This window comes from Sciurus vulgaris, assembly GCF_902686455.1.
Source record: "Sciurus vulgaris genome assembly, chromosome: 4".
Lineage (NCBI taxonomy): Eukaryota > Metazoa > Chordata > Mammalia > Rodentia > Sciuridae > Sciurus > Sciurus vulgaris.
This window is the reverse complement of record NC_136464.1, coordinates 59,780,287-59,794,174: the sequence shown is the minus strand read 5'-3', so window position 1 is coordinate 59,794,174 and position 13,888 is coordinate 59,780,287. Positions and strand designations below refer to the sequence as shown.

The window sequence follows — 13,888 nt, the reverse complement described above, 5'->3', positions numbered from 1 at the left end:
CATTACTGATTGTTTCCTTTGCTGAGAGAAAGCTTTTGAGTTTGAATCTATCCCAGTTATTGATTCTTGCTTTTATTTCTTGTGCTATGGGAGTCCTGTTAAGGAAGTCTGATCCTAAGCCACCAAGTTGAAGGTTTGGCCCTACTTTTTCTTCTATAAGATGCAGGGTCTCTGGTCTGATTCTGAGGTCCTTGATCCATTTTGAGTTGAGTTTTGTGCAGGGTGAGAGATAGGGGTTTAATTTCATTCTGTTGCATATGGTTTTCCAATTTTCCCAGCACCATTTGTTGAAGAGGCTATCTTTTCTCCATTGCATATTTTTGGCACCTTGGTCTACTATGAGAAAATTGTATTTATTTGGGTTTGTGTCCATGACCTCTATTCTGTACCATTAATCTACCTGTCTATTTTGGTACCAATACCATGCTGTTTTTGTTACTCTTGCTTTGTAAAAGAGTTGAAGATCTGGTATTGGGATATACCCTGCTTCGCTCTTTCTACTGAGAATTGCTTTAGCTATTCTGGGTTTTTTATTCTTCCAGATGAATTTCATGATTGCTTGCTCTATTTCTGTAAGGTAGGTCATTGGGATTTTATCTGGAATTGCATTGAATCTGCATAGCACTTTTGGTAGTATGGCCATTTTGACAATATTAATTCTGCCTATCCAAGAACATGGAAGATCTTTCCATCTTCTAAGGTTTTCTTTAATTTCTTTCTTTAGTGTTCTGTAGTTCTCATTGTCGAGGTCTTTCACGTCTTTTGTGAGATTGATTCCCAAGTATTTTTTTTTTTTTTTGATGCTCTTTTGAATGGGGTAGTTTTCCTAATTTCTCTTTCTGAAGATTCATCACTTATGTATAAAAATACATTGGATTTATGGGCATTGATCTTGTAACCTGCTACTTTACTGAATTCACTTATGGGTTCTAAAAGTTTTCTGGTGGAATTTCCAGGTTCCTCTAAATATATAATCATGTCATCAGCGAACAGGGATAGTTTGAGTTCTTCTTTTCCAATTCGTATCCCTTTAATGTCTTTGGTTTGTCTAATTGCTCTGGCTAGAGTCTCAAGGATGATGTTGAATAGAAGTGGTAAGAGAGGGCATCCCTGTCTTGTTCCAGTTTTTAGGGGGAATGCTTTCAGTTTTTCACCATTTAGAATGATATTAGCCATGGGCTTAGCGTAGATAGCCTTTACAATGCTAAGGAATGTTCCCACTACCCCAATTTTTTCTAGTGTTTTGAGCATGAAGGGATGCTGTATTTTATCGAATGCTTTTTCTGCATCTATTGAAATTATCATGTGATTCTTAACTTTTAGTCTGTTGATATGGTGAATGACATTGATTTCCGGATGCTGAACCAACCTTGCATCCCTGGGATAAAACCCACGTGATCGTGGTGCACTATCTTTTTAATATATTTCTGTATGCGATTTGCTAAAATTTTGTTGAGAATTTTTGTGTCGATGTTCATTAAGGATATTGGTCTGAAATTTTCTTTCCTCGATGTGTCTCTGTCTGGTTTAGGTATCAGGGTGATATTGGCTTCATAGAATGAGTTTGGGAGGGTTCCCTCCTCTTCTATTTCATGGAATACTTTGAGGAGTATTGGAATGAGCTCTTCTTTAAAGGTTTTGTAGAACTCGGCTGAGAACCCATCTGGTCCTGGACTTTTCTTTGTTGGTAGGCTTTTGATGACCTCTTCTATTTCATTGCTTGAAATTGATTTATTTAAGTTGTGTATGTCCTCCTCGTTCAGTTTAGGTAATTCATAAGTTTCTAGAAACTTGTTAATGTCTTCAAGGTTTTCTGTTTTGTTGGAATATAGATTTTCAAAATAGCTTCTAATTATGTTTTGAATTTCAATTGTGTATGTTGTGATATTTCCTTGTGCATTCCAAAAATTAGTAATTTGAGTTTTCTCCCTCTTTCTCTTTGTTAGTGTGGCTAAGAGCTTATCAATTTTGTGTATTTTTTCAAAGAACTAACTATTTATACTGTTAATTTTTCTGGTTGTTTCTTTTGTTTCAATTCCGTTGATTTGGACTCTGATGTAACTATTTCCTATCTCCTACTACTTTTGGTATTGATCTGCTCTTCTTTTTCTAGGGCTTTGAGCTATAGTGTTGTCATTTATTTGTTGATTTCTACTTCTTTTGTTGAATGTGTCCCATGAAATAAATCTTCCTCTAAGTACTGCTTTCATAGTGTCCCAGAGATTTTGATATGATGTCTTTGTTCTCGTTTACTTCTAAGAATTTTTTTATTTCCCTGCTGATGTCTTCCGTTATCCATTCATCATATAATAGCTTATTACTTAATCTCCAGGTATTGGAGAAGTTTCTGTTTTTTATTCTGTCATTTATTTCTAATTTCAATTCATTATGATATGATAGAGTACAAGGTAGTATGTCTATCTTCTTGTATTTGCTAACAGTAGCTTTGTGGCATAAAATATGGTCTATTTTAGAGAAGGATTCATGTGCTGCTGAGAAGAAAGTGTATTTGCTCTTTGTTGGATGGTATATTCTATATATGTAGGTTAAGTCTAAATTGTTGATTGTGTTACTGAGATCTATGGTTTCTTTATTCAAGTTTTGTTTGGAAGATCTATCCAGTGGTGAGAGAGATGTGTTAAAATCACCTAGTATTATTGTGTTGTGGTCTATTTGATTTCTGGAATTGAGAAGGATTTTTTTGACATACATGGAAGAGCCAATGTTCGGGGCATAGATATTTATGATTGTTATATCTTGCTGATTTATGCTTCCCTTAAGCAGTATGTAATGTCCTTCTTTATCCCTTCTGATTAGTTTTGGCTTGAAGTCCACATTATCTGAAATGAGGATGGATACTCCAGCTTTTTTGCTATGTCTGTGTGCATGGTATGTTTTTTCCCATCCTTTCACCTTTAGTCTATGGGTATCTCTTTCTATGAGATGAGTCTCTTGTAGGCAGCATATTGTTGGATTTTTCTTTTTAATCCAATCTGCCAGTCTATGTCTTTTGATTGATGAGTTCAGGCCATTAACATTCAGGGTTATTATTGTGATGTGATTTGTATTCCCAGTCATTTGACTCTTTTTTGTTTTTTAACAAGATTTGGTGTCTGCTTTATTTGGCTATTCCTTTAGCCTAGTTCCTCCCATTGCTGATTTGTATCGTTCTTTTTCATCTCTTCCTCATGGAATATTTTGCTGAGAATGTTCTGTAATGCTGGCTTTTTTTTTTTGTAAATTCCTTTAGCTTTTGTTTATCATGGAAGAATCTTATTTCGTAGTCAAATCTGAAAGTAACTTTTGCTGGGTATAAAATTCTTGGTTGGCATCCATTTTCTTTCAGGGCTTGGTAAATGTTGTTCCAGGCCCTTCTAGCTTTTAGGGTCTGGATTGAAAAATCTGCTGATATTCTTATTGGTTTCCCCCTGAATGTCATTTGATTCTTTTCTCTCACGGCCTTTAAAATTCTGTCTTTATTTTGTATGTTAGGTATTTTCATAATAATGTGCCTTGGTGTGGGTCTGTTGTAATTTTGTATATTTGGAGTCCTATAAGCCTCTTGAACTTGATTTTGCATTTCATTCTTCAGATTTGGGAAATTTTCTGATATTATTTCATTGAATAGATTGTTCATTCCTTTGGTTTGTTTCTCTAAGCCTTCCTCAATCCCAATAATTCTTAAATTTGGCCTTTTAATGATATCCCATAATTCTTGTAGATTCTGTTCATGATTTCTTACCATCTTCTCTGGTCACCTTTGTTTTCAAGATTAAATATTTTGTCTTCAATATCTGAGGTTCTGTCTTCCAGGTGTTCTATCCTATTGGTTATGCTTTCTATGGAGTTTTTAACTTGGTTTATTGTTTCCTTCATTTTAAGGATTTTTTTTCAATATGTCTAACTCTTTATTGTAACGATCTTTGCCCCTGTATTTGTTCTTTTAACTGTGGATTGGTGTGATCATTTAATGCTTGCATTTGCTCTTTCATCTCCTCCTTCAATGCCTGCATTCGCTCTTTCATCTCCTCATTTGCTTCCCTGATTGTTTTCATTATGTACATTCTGAACTCCCTTTCTGACATTTCTTCTGCTGTGCTGTCATTGGGTTTTATTGATATAGTATCTAGGTTTGTTTGGAACATTTTCTTCCCTTGTTTTCTCATATTGGTCAGATGTCAGTGGGACGCTGTTATATTGTAGATTTCCTCTATTGGCTTATAGTATCCCTATAGATTTCCAGTGTATCACCTCCCATCCTTCAGTAGCCTGAAGTCTTGGAGGAACTTGATAATGCAGTACTTCTGAACAAACTGCCCTTAGCCCGCTACTCGTTCCAGGGCTTGGAGCTGGCTCTGTGGGGAAAGGCTGTCACTAGGGGTCCTGCTCCAAGAAGCTGGCCCTGTGGGAGGAGACCACTACCAGAGTGAGCAGGGCTACCTGGGGAAGACACTAACTGCCCTGCCCTGCTCTGATAAGCTGTCCCTATCTGGGCCTGCCACCCGGGCCAAGCTTCACCCAGTGGGGGAGACTCATCCCATGGCACTATTTTAGTCCGAGCCTCTCAATGCCTCCCCTTCTTGAATCCTGGGTTCTGGAGCGACTGGAGATGCATTCATCCTCTAGTCTGCCATCTTGGATCACCCTGTGGAAAGAGCCTGCGGCCGGAGGTGGGGCAGGGCCACCTGTAGAAGTCTCTGGCTGCCCTGCCCTGGTCCCAGAAGCTGCCTGCGGGCCGGAGCTCACTGTGCTGGCTCTGGGACTTGGAGCTGGTTCTGTGCAGAAAGGGTCTCACTGGGGGGCCTGCTCCGAAAAGCTAGAGAAGCTGGTCATGTGGGAGGAGCCCACTGCCAGAGTCTAAATTATTAATTGTATTTCTTAGTTCTATAGCTTATTTATTTATTGTTTGGAGGATCTATCCAGTGGTGAGAGAGGTGTGTTAAAGTTGCCCATTATCATTGTGCTGTGGTCTATTTGCTTCTTGAAATTGAGAAGGGTTTGTTTGATGTATGTAGCTGCTCCATTTGGGCGAATGAATATTTACAATTGTTATGTCTTGTTGATGTATAATTCCCTTAAGCAACATGAAATGTTCTTCTTTGTCTCTTCTGATTAACTCTGTCTGGAAGTCCACTTTTTCTGATATGACAGAATCCCCTGTTTGTTTACAAGATCCATATGAATGATATTTTTTTCCTATCCTTTTAACTTCAGTCTATGGGTATCTTTGCCTGTGAGGTGAGTCTCTTGGAGACAGCATATTGTTGGCTCTTGTTTTTAATCCAATCTGCCAGTCTATGTCTTTTGTTTGATAAGTTTACATCATTTACATTCAAAGCTATTGTTGAGATATGATTTTTATTCCCTGTCATTTTGATGTATTTAAACTAATTTGAATTAGTTTCTCCATTGATTTGCTGTTCTTTTATTGTAGTTCCTTTGCTGGATTTCACTTTTATTTTTCATTTCTCCTTTGTGAAATATCTTATTGAGTATGTTGTGTAGTGCAGGTTTTCTAGTTGTGAATCCTTTTAACTTTTGTATATCATGGAAGGTTGTTATTTCATCATCAAATCTGAGCTTAATTTTACTGGGTATAGTATTCTTGCTGGCACCCATTTTCTTTCAGAGCTTGCTATATATTATTCCAAGATCACCAAGCCTAAGGGTGTGGGTTGAGAATTCAGCTGAGATCCAGATTGGTTTCCCTCTAAAAATTACCTGTGCTTTTTCTCTATTAGTCTTTAAAATTCTTTCTAAAGCATGGATTTTCAAAAGTGAACTTCTGACCAACATCACCTGAGAACTTAGAAATCCAAATTATCAAACCCTAATCTAGACATACTTCATCAGAAACCATAAGGGAGAGTCTCAGAAAACTTCTTATTCAGAATGAGGACTTCAATATGTGCTGAAGATTGAAAATCACTGCTACAAAAATAAGAAATGACTCTAAAATATTCAGATTTCTGGCAAAATGTTTTAAATGGTAAACTGTAGTTATTAGTTACATTTTCATAATTTACACAGTGTTTCAAATTAGAAAATATTAAGTGCTACTCAAGCTCATAGCTATTATACTTAATTATGATTAATGAAGTTAGCCTTTTTGGCACGTGTGTGTGTGTGTGTGTGTGTGTGTGTGTGTGTGTAGTATAGAAATGAATGTGGTACATTTTATTTAAACACTACTCCCAATCAAAAAAGTCCATATGAGGAAAAAGTATTCAAAATTTCATTTATATATTATATTTCTCAAATGGAAAATAACCAATTCCTAATCACTTGCCATGACTACATAACCTATGATCTGAACCGGTTCATAGTGAACTGTGGCTTTTGTCGAAAACGTCTGAGGTCTCCAGAAAAACAATCTAGTCAACATTTCAGGTTTTACAGTAAAGGCTGCCAAAACAACACAATGTATTACATGTTTCCACCAATATGTTAAGCAATAATAAATCCATCATTCCCAAATCAAGATAATTCATTTGTATACCATTCAAAATTTACTTATAACAGACCAATAATGGATCATATTAAGTAAAAAGTGCTATTTTCTTTACATGATTCCACAGAGTCAGATAAATTGATTTGCCAAGAGGCTTCCAAAGACTATTATGACACATGCGAACACACAAACCAAACATAATCACCAATAATCTTGGCATTAGTAGCTAAAGTGGTAATAACAATTTTATATCTTCAAAGTCTGAGTAGCCTCTTAGGAGACTTGAGCAAAATCACTTATCAAGTTAAGACAGTGACTCTCTAATCACTGACCAGAGCTCTGCTGGAAAGGCAGCAACTCATAGGATACAAGTTAAGTTACAAGAAACAGAAAAAAATATTGATTGTTGTTTTTGTCTGCTTGTTTCACCAAATAAAATAGAAATGAATATTACTACTTTTATTTTATAAATATTTAACATATTTTCCCTAGGCATTATGTAATATGTAAGAAAATTATAATAACAACTTAAAGTCCTATGACATTAATAGAGCAGTTTCCTAGGGACAACAAACAAAATTAAAATACTGATTCCAGCAACCTGAGAGTGACTGTCATTTGTTTAAAATATACTTGTTATAAATTTTATAAGTATGAACCTGGAAAATATTTCTTTCCCCAATATCTCATGATCTTTTTTTTTAATGAGTCATTAGCAATTGATGTTTTTTGCAAATATTTTTAGTATGTCTATTGTATATCATAGAATAAACACATATTCCTCAAACTTACATCTATAAATAAATTTTAATTGATTTATGGCAAAACTATTCTCCAGATTATGACAGTATCCCCACTTCTAAAAGATTTAGGAAAAGATTAGCCAAATATAAACAGAATAGAATCTACAGTTGTATCATAAACACATGTAACTTACACAACTTTAATTATGTAAGTTAATAGAAGGCAATACTATCAAAGATTCTGTCTTCCAATTTCTATGGACTGGACAGAGTGTGAAATGGGAAATGTTAATCCACAATGCCCTCATGTCCCAGCATATGAGCAACTAGCCTGGTTGGTGAGTATGGTATTTAAAGATGTGTATTTCTTATGCTCAACTAGATACACTGGATGACCTGTTGAGAAATAGTATATTGATCTATTGATCTGCAATATACTCCTTCTTTAGGAGTAATTTTAACTATACTTGGTTTGTCCTGTTCTATTAAATTTTGAGACCTAACCTCTAAATACGGTAAACTTTTTCTACAGATTCACCACTTCAAGCAATGTCTTTCATTGCTTAAAAAGAAAACTATCTTTCAGAGTGAAGATTTTCAAAAATAGAGAGAGAAGAAACATTAATTTTAATATGTATCTTTCATGAGAGTTTTCATGACAAGTTAACTAGTGAAGGATTTCCAACATGATTATAGAATGCTAGTTGGCAACCAAACAGACAAAATCATTTGTAAGAATGCAAGAATTATAATCATTACCCAGGTTCCATTTCAAAGAAAATCTTCATGCCAACAATTTGTTCAACATATCCTCACCACAAAACAAATTTATGTTAACTAAACTTTACTCTCAGAGGGTGGTTGAGTGACAAATTGTAGGTCAAACCTCTCTGCCAGATCCATACACACTGGGGTGAATTCATCTCTGTCAAAAATGGTTAACAATGAAATACTCTGGCTTTTGCTAGATGAATCAACAAGGCAGGATTCTAAAAAGCCAGATAATGGCAGCCAAGAAAATTGGGAAGTTATGCATTGGTTTGGAGGTTTCTGATTTTTTTTTTTTCTTCTATTAGCAGAAGCCTCTCCTATAATAATTCTCCACTGGATTTGATACAAATACAGCATACATTTCCTGCCTGATAATTCAAACCAGCAAATACTCAAATATTTATTTGTTTATTTCTTTACTTCTCATGAGTTAATGGATAATTATTTTCTTCCTCTATTTTGATATATTTTGCATATTTGGGTTTAGATTTTAACTCATTATAAATACATATTAAGTATACTTATTGAGTGAAAAATATATGATATAAACTGCATGTTTAATGCTAATGAAAACAATAATTCAGTACATAAATGACACTAGGGATTCAAAAGCTTGTGCTTAACTCAGGAGATGCCAGATTTATAACCCACCAATAATATTCACTTATATAATAAAATGAGCATCATTATCCTAGGATTCAAGCTCCAATCATGTCCTAGAGCAGAAGAGTATAATATTCATCCTTCCAGGAAAAGACCATCCCCAGAGTCAGGGATGTTGTCTGATCCTCTGCAACTTCAACAAAACAATCAAACTTCACTACACTCTCCAACATTTCAGTTATAACTGAGAATATAACTAAAAATGACACTACATGTGTAGTATTGAGAGTTCTGACCAGGGTCAGCTATATCCAAGTTCAGTTCAGTTCTTTTTCAATCTCTTCCCAGAACCTAGGCACATCTTTGGACATTATATCTCTAACATAATTTTCTCTACCCTCTGACTTAGAGTTACTACTTTAATTTATTAAGGAGCAACTTGTGACCTGTATGTATAGATATATATGTATATCAAAAAGAGCTTAGTTTGAGTCATTCACATTGCTATTTTTCCTTATGTCTTCAACCTAGCAAACGTCATTAATCATTGCTCAAACTCAAAACTTAGTATTTTTTTTTTACTTTTCTTCTTCCTTATTCCATATCTAATTAATCTTCAAGTCTTCTAAAATCCAATGTAATCTTATAATGGTTTAGTTTAATATGCCATCTTGACTGGTTACAAGGTTCCTAGATATTTGGTCAAACATTATTCTAGGTGTCCATGAAGGTATTTTAGATGAGAATAAACGATTTAATTGGTAGACTAAGTAAAGCAGATTGCCTTCTTTAATGTGGATGGACTTCATCCAATCACTAGATGACCTGACTCTTCCCTGAATAAAAACAAATTCCTCTTGCTTAATGGTCTTGAACTGTAACACTGGCTTTTTCCTGCCTCAAATTCAAATTGAAACTCTACTATTTCTGGGTCCTGATTCTGCCAGTCTTTGGACTAAAATACATCACTGACTCTCCTGATCTTTAGACCTTCAGACTCAGATGGGGACTAAAGCCATTAGCTTTCCTGCATCTCCAACTCACCAGTTTCCATGATCACACTTATATTTAGACTTATAAATATAAAAATATTTATTTTAAAGGAATTAGCTCCTTAAACATTCACACACACACACACACACACACACACACACACACACACACACCCCTTATTGGCTCTGTTTCTCTGAAGAACTTTGACTAATGCAAACATCCTAAATATTTCTCTATTCAACTTCTCAATCACTTTACACCAGTAAGTGCAAGTGAAGGTCAGCTCTAACTTTCCCTACTTAAAAGGGTCTTTTAAGTTATTTCACAGCACCAACTCTGATCTCATTCCAATCCTACATGTGTATTTTGCAGATATCTTAACAGTGAGGGCCCTGAGATAAAATCACAACAGAGAAAGTCAACCAAGGTGCTTCTACGTACCTGCAATTCAATGATCTTACTAAGGTTTATTTCTATCTACAATACATAAATCAGGCTTCTAGGTTTACATAGATTCTCATTATATAGATTATTCTTAAATAACTAGTAGAGAAGGAGATAGGTTCTTAAATTTGTGTAGTAGCTCTTTCAAAATATAGAAAGTGTACTCATAAGTGCTTAATATTTATGTAGGATGAGAAAAAGTGATGGCTCAGAAAGACATAGTTTTTCTAACATAAAATTTGTTACGGTTTGGATGTGAGGTGTCCTCCAAAAGTTCACATGTGAGACAATGCAAGAAAGTTGAAAGGAGAAATGATTTGTTGGTGAGAGTCTTAACCCAATCCGTGATTTAATTCCATGGTAGGGATTAACTGAATAGCAACTGAAGTGGTAGGATGTAGCTACAGAAAGTGGGAATTGGGGTGTGGCTTTGGGTATATATTTGTGTCTGGAGAGTGGAGTCTCTCTCTGCTTCCTGATCACCATGTAAACCGTTTCCCTCTGCCACATCTTCTGCCATGTTTATTCTGTCTGTTCCTGAATGGAACAGGCTGTCTATGGATTGAGACCTCTGAAACTATGAGCCCTCAAATAAACTCTTCCTCTTCTACAGTTGTTCTGTTTGGGTCATTTAGTCACAGCAGCGAAAAAGGTGACTAAAACAAAATCCTTCATAAAAAGACCCATTTTACTCTTACCTTTAAAAGTTATTCATTTCATTGATACATCCTCCAATTAGGAAACAATGATTCTTAAATGAATGGATCTGGTTTTGTTAGAATTAACATAAAATATTTTTCCTCAGGTTAAAACTAGTAGCCCAGCTGCAATTTTCTCCACTATAAGCACTTCTGGGCTGCAATGTACACAGTTACATTTCAGAGTAGCCTTGGCCGGAACATTTTCCTCTATTTTCTTTACCAGCTTTACCCTCTTGACAACATTTTTAAATAACCAAAGGCTTAACTTCTTCACTTTCTTCATCAGTATTACTTTGCAAAGGTTTGCTTATTAGGTCAGTAGAATTCAATATTCTCTGTGAAAGGCTTTCTCCAGAAGATGTCCAACACAAATATAAATAGGCATCCTGAGCCTATAAGTTTTTGTGTCATAAACACATATTTGAGAGAAAAAAATCTTAATGCTTCAAGCATTTAAGAATTTTTAAAATAGAGGAAAAAATGAATATAATTATTCTTTTATTGGTGAAGTAACTACATCTCAAAGGTTTTGTTATTGTTGTTGTTGTTGTTTGTTTTTTCCTTTTTTCTGAACATAGGAAACTGAAAAACTAATACAAGTTAGAACCAGGATGATCATGAAGAAAGTATAAATTAAAAGTGTATATTAATTTGAAATCACATCTGACCATATCAATTATAAAAGTCTGCAAATATAAGGGAGGGAAAAGGAACTGTGAAAATTATACTGCTCACTCATTTGAAACCCTTTGATAAAAAGCACTCTATCTTCTTTGGACGGTCACCCCTGTGAAGGAAGGGAATATGACATTTCATATTAATCTCTACACAGCACTTGCCTCTGCACTGAGCTTGTGACAGTACTTTATAATAAAAAATTTTCATATTTTTTCAATGGAACCATTTTCATTAAATAAGAAACTAACAAGATATATTTGCCTTCCAATTGCCTTGGAACATTAACCATTTCATTTCAAATGTTGGCACTTTGCTTGCTACATTTACTTCCTCCCCTGATTTAAGTTTAAAAGTCTCAAATCCAGAAATGGCTTTTTAAGTTAAAAAAGTATCTCAAATCCAATTAATGATTGTTGTTCCAGTCACCTCCTTTTAAATGACCCCAAACTATGACACTGTAGCTTATTAACCACACACACAAAAAAAGTTCTGAATTAAATTAAATACAATCTGCAATTAAACATTGAATGTAAAGTCAAACAGGATTTTTCCACATTTATTAAAGAAGTTCTGAAATGTACACAAAAGTGAGATATGACTATTTAGTACAGCAGAGATGAAAACCTTTAAAAAATTAGGATTTTATAATAACACATAGAATTTACTATATATTAAATTTGAGCACTTTTGTAAGTTCCTATACTTCCTTACCACTCCTATGGAAACATAATCGAAAGGAAGGTACTAAGCAGAATCTTTCAATATTGTAAGACTAGAAACCCTCTGGTGACCCAAACCCATTCATACATTTAGCAAGCATTCACTGTTCACTATCCATAGCCAATCACTGTGCTAACACAGAACTGGCCTTTCAAAATTAGACCAGCTAAAGAACCATATGTAAAGGGTGGTTCTTACCTAGTACTGATTATTCTGAAAAATGAATATTGACCCTAAGACTCAGTCAGGATTTGTTAAGCATACTTAAACATTTTTTGATAAATGAAGTCAGAAAGAGAATTTCTTGAAAAGAACTCCTCTCTATGTTATGAAACTTGAACTATAGACAGTGTACTAGTCATTAAATAAACATCATGCATGCTCATGTGTGCACACATGCGGGCACATACACACACACACACACACATTAAGATATATGATGAGGTTCTGGTGTCATCCTCTAGTTACTCCTTAAAATGAACTGTTAAAAAATGTCCATCTCTTGACTTATGATATAGCACTTTTCAAATATGATTGTGCATAAAAACCACCAAGCATGTTTCTCAAAATTCTAATTCTAGGATACAATTCCCAAGACTGCAGAGCAGTAGGTTATTGGACCTCAGATAACTGCTTTTCAACAAGCAAGCCGCATGGTTCTGATACCTGTGGTTCAGGATTTTAGATACTAGAGTCTCTGCTCAGGTCTGAATCTCTTATACCACCCCATTCTGTTCATTCTTCCTGAATTTTAATACCACTTTAAAATTTTTTTCTCCCAAAATGCAAAAGGCATTTAAAAAAAAAAAAGTTTGGATTTACTTTTTATCCTGGTTATGACTTTGGTATGCTTGTGTGACCTTCCAGCATTCCCACTCATCTGGATGATCCTTGTCTCTCATCAATGGAGTGGCCATGTATTTCATACTTTATTTTCTCTGGCATTTTCTCAGGGTGTAAGGAAAGAAAGAATTTCTTACAGGGCAGGGAAAAATGCCTCTGGCTTAGAATTCTCTGAATGGCTGTAATAAGACCCTACCTGAATAACATACTTTGCTATATCTTAGGTGTTTTACAATTTAGTCACATCATAACCATCACATGAGCCACACAAGGCATACAAAGATATAGTACATGAACCGAGACCCAAAAGGACGAACAAGAATTAGATGCACAGGAAAAATACTGTCTTTTAAATCTACCACTTCAATATCATTATCATTGTCCCTAAAGGATTGCAACAGACTCCATAGGGGCATTTCTCCTTTGATGTTACTCTTTTACAATCTTCCTTTCACTATAAAAATTCCACCTTTTAAAAATCCGACCAGATCCTCTGTGTGTCTTAAGACCTCAGTGACTATTTCACATCAATCAGATGACATCCAAGCTCCATAGCTTAGTTAATAAGCCTCTTTGTGATCTGGACCCACTTTTAGGGTGGCAGAGAGAAGGCACCTACTCTGAGGGCAGTGAAGGAAGAGTTGCCTCCTTTTGCTGATTCAAATGGTTGCTGTTCCTGACACTCTATATGGAAAGTTAGGCAATGGGGAGATACTGACATGATTCACATGAGGAGTTACTCTAAGATGAACTGATCCTTTCCCAATATTTGCAAATAGATAAACCTTCTGGAATGAATCTAAGGCTGAAGAAATGCACTCAACACAAAGGCCTTAGAATTTGCTAGAGCTCTTTTTCAGTACATTTTGTGGCTTTTGTTGGAAGTTTTTTCGAACTAATTGATTTTAGCATGACAATGATAAACAAAGAAATGGGAACTA

General features: G+C 35.1%; 1 protein-coding gene and 1 long non-coding RNA gene across 4 annotated transcripts in view; both read right to left on the bottom strand.

The window, feature by feature from the left end:
• CTNNA3 (catenin alpha 3) overlaps positions 1–13,888 on the bottom strand; it is a 1,874,587-nt gene that overhangs the window by 1,230,737 nt on the left and 629,962 nt on the right. The gene's annotated exons all lie outside the window — the stretch shown is intronic.
• LOC306658661 lies at positions 5,919–13,226 on the bottom strand. Its single transcript, XR_013763119.1, has 2 exons — positions 12,830–13,226; positions 5,919–12,792 (listed from the first exon to the last, which is right to left on the bottom strand). It is a non-coding gene; the product is annotated as an uncharacterized lncRNA (long non-coding RNA).